The sequence below is a fragment of the Fukomys damarensis genome, unplaced genomic scaffold (assembly GCF_012274545.1).
Source record: "Fukomys damarensis isolate Sample0158 unplaced genomic scaffold, DMR_v1.0_HiC HiC_scaffold_5, whole genome shotgun sequence".
NCBI classification, from domain to species: Eukaryota; Metazoa; Chordata; class Mammalia; order Rodentia; family Bathyergidae; genus Fukomys; species Fukomys damarensis.
The window spans coordinates 41,055,437-41,062,926 of NW_022900917.1; positions in this window are offsets into that span (position 1 = coordinate 41,055,437).

A 7,490-nucleotide genomic window follows, 5' to 3' on the forward strand; every position below is an offset into this window, starting at 1 on the left:
CCAATCCTGCCTCAGCCTCCCAAGTGCTGGGATTACAGGTGTGTGTCTGCGCCCAGCTCAATCTTTTATTTTTCTCTTTAAATTATTAATACTTTGGCGTGACAATTATCTGCCAGTGACTGTGACCGTTATGTGAGGAACAGGAACAGTGCTACCTCTGTGACCGGGAGACAGTGGATAAACACAGGGACTAGAGACCGGTAACTCCAAAACAACCCCCATCTCCCAGCTTCCCGAACAAGTGCATGAGAATTCTTCTGTATCTCTGCTTTTTCAAGCACTGAAATTACCAATGATCACAACTGTGTGCGTGCGTGCGTGTGTGTGTATGTGCTTGGTCTGACTACCACTAAGCCAAATAAAACACTTTTTATTTTATTTTCAAAGTTTTGTTTAATTTCATTTTGGTTTCTCCGTGCAAATCAGCAAAATGATTTTGGAAGTTTTCAAGTCCAAGTCAGAGAGCTTTACAGCTACTGTTAACGCAGGTTCTGTGGAAAGGCGTCTCTTCCAAACTAGTGCTCTGGGAACTGGGAATTGGGGGTGGGAACGCCCATTCCGGGACAGCAGCGGCTCATGCGCAGAGCCTTCCTTACGCCTGGCGGACACTGCTGGGCCAGAACTAGCTGGTGCCTGCATCTGGCTGATCAATCGGCCTTGAAGCGCTTGCCCCTGTAAGTAGGTCTTTGGGGAGTGACTAAAAGGCTGCTTTGCAGACGTGAGTTAAGAAACTCATTACCGTTTAGCTTCTTAGCTTCCTTCTGGCCAGGTCAAAACATTAATTTATGGCCCAGGGATTTAGTTCAGTGATGCCACTGCCTGCCTCGCAAGCGTAAGGTCCTGAGTTCGAACACTAATTTACTCCGGCATAATCGTCGTGTGGTGTACGTGCCTGTGCGTGTGTGCGTGTGTGCATACGTGTGTGTGTTGAGTCTAGGCAGGGGCACGCATTACACCTGTAAGGGTGGTGCACGGGAAGCTGAGGAGGAAGTTGGAGCCCAGCCTGGGCAATCTGGAGGCTTAGCAAGACCCCGTCTCCAAATAAAAAATAAAAAGGCAGGGGATGGAGCTCCGTGTGAAGGCCTTGGGTTCAATCTTGAGTACCACGGACACAAGCCTGCACCGTGCACTCACACACCACACCACAAATCAAACAGGAAGTGTAAACATAGATTGAACTTAGAAGTAAAGGCAATTGGAATGCAAGCAAAAGATAATAAAACAAATTCTTTTTTTTTTTTTTTTTTTTTGGTACCAAGGATGAACTCAGGTCCTTGCGCATGCGAGGCAGGTGGCAGAACCACTGAGCCAAATCCCCGGCCCTATAAAACAGATTCTTGCGGAGTGGTTGGGCTGAGTGGCAGCGTGTGGTTAGCATGCGAAGGGCCAGGCTTCGATTCCCAGCACCAAAAAGTTAAATAAAACAACTATGAAACAAACTTCCTGGCCAGTGATTAGCTCAGTGGTTCCACTGCCTGCCTCACAAGTGCAAGGACCCAAGTTCGATCCCCAATATTCAAAAAAAGGGAACTTCCGTTTTTCAAAACTGCTTCTCTTTGTCCCTTTTCTCAAAACAACAACAACGACAACATCAACAACAACTTACCGGCTTAATTTTTACCCACTGAGGCTAAAGCCAAGAGTCTAAACTTCAGCTTTGTAGATGGCGCGGGAAAGTAACTCAGAATAGATCTGTCTGGCACAACATTTTGGGGTGAGATGTGGAAGGGCGGTGTGAAAACTCAGGTACCTGGGAAACGGCCTCAGGGAAATGTTATGGGGGGGTCTGCCGGAGACTCCTGCGTGAGTCTCTAGTGCCCCCCTGCCCAGTGCACAAGGACACAAGGTTGAAGAAAAACTTAAGACAGTTAAAGAGAAGGTGTGAGCCGTGATGGCCAGAGCTCCTTCGGCAAAAGGTCCTGGTCTATCTCTTCCACCGAATTTGATTATTCATCAGTCAGGGTAAAAGTGCAATACGTGTACAGATGTGCAGTACATGAGATTAGCATGGAAACTAAGGCAGGCAAGGCTTTAAAGAGAAGGCAAAGCATTTTCAAATTAGGAGCAGAATAGACAAAATATATGGTTGTAGTGGGGTGTTGTCCTTTGAGCTATGAAGGCACAAATTGTGGGAAGGGAGCTGGGGTGCGATTCCTCCAACCTAAGCTACGGATGTTGTCTCCTTTGGTCCCCACAGCTTCCGAGGTTATTGCTGTGGTCTCAGCTGTGGCCATTAGAGGGAAGGTCACGTTAACGTATGTGCACCGAGCTTCAGTCAGACTCGCTTTTTAAAGTGAGCCAATGAGGAATTTAACTCTTTGCAGCCCACACTGCTTACAGCATGTTCAGGGCATAATCAAAATTGTGGGCTCTGAGGGGACTGTGAGCCTCACTTGGTACCGTGCCCTGAGGGACAGAGAGAGCCTGGGGTGTGTAGCTCAGTGGTAAGAGCGCTTGCCTGGCACCGAGCTTCAGTCAGACTCGCTTTTTAAAGTGAGCCAATGAGGAATTTAACTCTTTGCAGCCCACACTGCTTACAGCATGTTCAGGGCATAATCAAAATTGTGGGCTCTGAGGGGACTGTGAGCCTCACTTGGTACCGTGCCCTGAGGGACAGAGAGAGCCTGGGGTGTGTAGCTCAGTGGTAAGAGCGCTTGCCTGGCATGCTCAAGACCTTGGTTTCCATTCCCAGCACTGTGTGTGTGTGTGTGTGTGTGTGTGTGTATGTCTATGTATATACATCCTGCCTGTCCTTTTTCACCCTTGAAGAAGAAGACGAAAAAAAAAACCTATATACATCCTGCCTGTCCTTTTTCACCCTTGAAGAAGAAGAAGAAAAAAAAAAGCCGGCTGGTGGTGCACGTCTGTGATCCCAGTACCATAGACAGCTAAGATAGGTAGGGATATTCTAGGCAGTCAGACAGGGCTGGGCCCTTGGGGCAGTCCGTGCAGGAGATGAGAACACGTAATAGCTGAGGATGGAGGTGCACCTGGTCGAAGGCCAGGCCTCAAGATAAAGACAGAATGACCAGGTCTGCATGCTTCCCTAAGGAACAAGCAATAACTCGCAGAGTATACTCTACTTGGTATCATCGCTCCAGTAAAGTCTACATAGACACCAGTCACCCAGGTGGGTGACCAGGACCTCCTGATCCATCCATCCCTTAACAGGTCTTTCTTCTTTCCATGTACACTTGCTGCGTGACCTGCTTCCCCTTTGGGTCAATATTACCTAAGCGGCTGTACTTGTAATCTTAATGGTTGATCAAGTTTTGACCTGTGTTGGACCTCATGATTTTGCTCTATAAAACTTCTGAGAAGTGAGGTCCATGGCAGCCCACCTTTGAGTCCCCTCCTGTCTCCAGGAGTTGTTTCTCTCAATACATTTTTCCTACTCTTAATCTCCATTGTTCCTTAGAATTCATCCTTCAATTTTAGGGAACTCAGCCTCGGCATATCTGACATCTAGCGGTTGGGAGTTACATTGTTCTCCCTACTTCACACCAGTGCTCTGGGAAGCTGAGTCAGGATCATACATTCCAACCAGACTGGGCAGTTGATCAAGATCTTATCTCAAAATAGGAAGGGCCTGGGGTAGTTCAGTTGGAAAGCCCTGGGTTCAAGTCCCAGTACTGAACAACAACAAAAAAGTGTTGAAAGTCAGTTTTTTGTCAATTTTAAATTTCTTTCTTTCTTTTCTTTTTTTTTTGGCCAGGCATAGTGCCACATACTTGCCTGTAATCCCAGCCCTCTTGAGGCTGAGGCAGAAAAGTGACTGTCAGTTCGAGGCCAGCCCAGGCTACAGAGTGAGTCCAAGGTCACCCTGAACTACAGAGTGAGGCATTATTTTGTCCCAGGAAAATATGAAATATGTCTCCCAACCTGTTAACTGTATGATATGCTGAGTTCTTGTCCTCTAGAAATTGAAGAATTAATCCTAGGAGCAATGGAGATTAAAAGTAGGAAGATATTTATTGACAGGAAGGCTCCAGAAGGGAAGGAGGGGGTCCCACGTGGGGAGCCAAGGACCCCACTTTACAGAGGAGTTTTCTAGGGTGAAACCCACATAGGTACAGCATGGGCCACAGCCATGAACATCCAGTAAGGTTACAGTACAGTCACTGAGGTAACGGTGGTCCCATTGGGAAGCAAGTCACGTAAGCGTGGATGGAAAGAGCAAGGGTTCTCCTAGGAGGCGGTGGGTCCAGAGGCCTCTGGTCACCCCAGGGTGGTCACTGAGCCCAGTTCCTGAAGAAGTGTGTGGGCCTGGTCATCTTGTCTCCATCTTGCGGCCTGGTTTTCAGCCATTGTGCAGCTGCGGTGTGTCTCACCTTTGTCCTGGCCCCTCTCCAGGACTTAGCCCTCTCTGACTGCCTGTAATACTTCTACCTAGCTCATCTGTCTGTAATAGTTTCAGAATAAAAAATAATAATTGTGGAAAATGCTTGTTTCTCATGCTTGTATGATACTCTGTGTTCTTCACACAAAGCTCATATCCTAATAAATAAGTTAAATGAGCCTCTCCCCCTCTGCTGTGTCTCCTCTTGAGTCCAGTGGGCACCAGGCTCATGGTCCCTGTTCTGGAGGCGCGGAGGAACCAAGGTAAACTGGGGTGGAAGATGGAGCCGGCTTCCTGCAGAATTAACTGGGGCTCGTGTGTTCCAAGTTCTGCCTGCTTCCCGGCGTTTCTCTCCAGGGACTTATAAAAATGTTTGTTTTATAACCTCTGTACTAAACTGCATCCGTTTAAGAATAAAATTTGACGTTAGATTGTGGCATTCGATAGACTGTCAGTTACTCATTCTTTTACAGGGTAAATTATTGCGCACAAATGCCTCGCGTTTCCTTGGTGGGGCCTATTAATCCATTCATCGACAACTGGCTCATGAAAAAGTAAAAAGGTCAGAACGGGCTTTCTGGTGAGGGGGGACCACTTAGTTAATAATCTACGGACAGAGCTGCCGCACCCCACACCCAGGCCCAGCAAAGCTAATTAGTGAGCTTTAAAGTAATCGCAGCTGCTGCCAGGCAGCGGCGAGGGACACCCGTGATTTGTGGGGGGCTGGGGAGAAGCAACTTTTTAAACCTTTCGGCGTTTTCAGACTTTTATGCCTCACTGTCGTGGGGGGTCCTTCGAGGACTTGCGATAAGTGTGGAGTGGGTGCTGGTGGGGCCTCTAGGTGAAAATGAAGCACTCGCCCATCTTTCAGACCGGAAAGGTGGCCGCCTTCTACCGCCTCAACCCTGCTGAGCGCTTGTGCACTCGCCAGCCGTGTTGCTCTCAGCATTGATCTATGGAAACAGGAAAACCTTTTGTTAAGTAAATTTAGGAATGCAAGTAAATATTCAAGAAAAAGGAGCAATTAAAAAAATCTTTAACTTACACTACTGGTCATTCAAGTTATGGAGCCATCAAGGGAAAAAAGCTACAGGGGTTGTAAATGCCATTTATTACCAGTTGTGATATATCCTGTGGTTACGACACTACCGTGTGATAGCGTGTGCTTCACTTGTATGAGGCTTGGGTTCCATCCCGAATACGTACAAACACACAGCATTGTATAAACCACAGAATTATACCATTTACAGAATTGATTGGAGGCAGGTAAAATAAATTAAGCAAAACTTAGACAATTGATTTCATTATTTTTTGCGGAGATTGAACCCAAGGAGTTCATTCTGGCTACATTATAGCCTTTTTGCTTTTTTGTTTTGTTTTTTTATTTCGAGACGGGGTTACTAAGTTGCTAAGTTGCCGGGGCTGAGCTCAAGCTTGGAACCCTCCTGACTCAGCCTCGCAGAATTCTGGGTTTACAAATGGGCACCACCACACTGGGCTTATTTCGAGTCAGTTTTGCTATACTGCCCAGGCTGGAATTGAATTTTTGACCCACAGGCCTTAGACTTCTGAGTAGTGGCGTTGCAGTTGTACACCGCCAGGCCTGATAGGTGGGTCTTTTGGAGCAGCGGGGGAGGCAGGCTTTGATATTCTTATCTTAGCTTTGTGGGGACCCAAGGTCGAAAGGCTTTGGTCCCATCCCCCTTCCTCAACAACACGCGTGTGGCCTTGGGCAAGTCAAATAACCTACGGGGGCTTTCGCGTCTCCCTCACAGGTGGGAATGGTACATATGATTCCGAACCAGAGAAAGCACCAGCACTGCGCTCAGTGTGCGCTCCACAGAAGGCGGCCGTTCCGCGCTCCTTTCAGCTCTGCCTCCAAGTGTGAAAGTTCACTGGACCCTCCTTGAGCTGCCCTGCCTCGGAGGTGGCTGAGCGCCTGTGGGGACAGGCGTGTGTCCCGCTTCCCGGGGCCTCTGCCAGTCAGGGCTCCTTCTCGCGGAGGGCAGACAAGCGGTCCGGGGTCACGCACAGCTAGGCTGGGTTCGGGGGCCGCCTGCTCGCTCCATGAGACCGGCCCGCCGCCCCGCCTCCTGCTCCCGCGGAGGGTCCTGTAGTCCCGGGCAGGTCCTCGTCCTGAGCTCCAACCCGTCCTCCCTCCACCTCGCTGCATCCCTCTGATCCTCGGAATCTGTGGGCGCTGCCCAAGCCCGGCCTCGCCTCCCTCTGTCCCTCTTAGCCAGGTCGTCCTTTTCCGCCGCACACTCCAGGGGCAAAGGGCTCCTCCTCTTCCGCCCCATCGTCACCACCTTCCTCTCCTTCAGAGCCTTGGGACATTTTCCAAAGCACATCTGGACCCGGTGTGTCCTCCCTCCTGTTTCGGGGGTGCGGGAAGTGAACCCAGAGCCCCGCACGCGTAGGAAGGGCTCTTTCCGGAGCACCACCTCCAGCCTCTGCCCTAAGCTGGGAACTCCTTGATGCGGCCGAAGGAGACCTTGTCCTCGGCCCCGGCCCCTGCGCTCCTTCCGCGCTCACCTTCATCTGGAAAGGGCCGGACTAGAGCTTTCCGAGGGAGCTGGGTCTTCAGCTCTCCGGGAGTATCCCGGGACGTCTCCCCAGGCCAGGTACCTCACAAACGCCTCGCCTCTGCTTACTGACTGTCCCCCTTCCTCCTGAGCACGGAGTGCCAAGGCCCTGCTCAGCCCCTCTCCTCCAGCGGGACTGTCTGATCCTTCCGTGCCATAGGCTGGAAATTGCCTCTTGCCTCAGTCCTCCTGCCTCAGCTGGCTCGTAGCTTAGATAGATGATGGCTGGATGGCTGGATAGATAGATGGATAGAGATATAGTCTTTGTTTTTAGACCGAGTTTTGCTATGTAGCTCAGGTTGGCTTTGAGCTCACTATGTAGTCCAGGCTGGCCCACAACACCATGCCTGGTATTAAAACTTGTTGGCTGTTGAAAGTGGTGGGGCACGCCTGTAATCCCAACACTTGGGAGGCTGAGGCAGGAGGATCACTATGAGTTTGAGGCCAGCCTGGACTCCATAGTAAGTTCAAGGCCAGCCTGAATTACACAGGGACACCTTGTCTCAAAAACAACAAACAAACAAAAACAAAAAAAAAAACCTTGTTGATTTGAGAATCAACTGTAC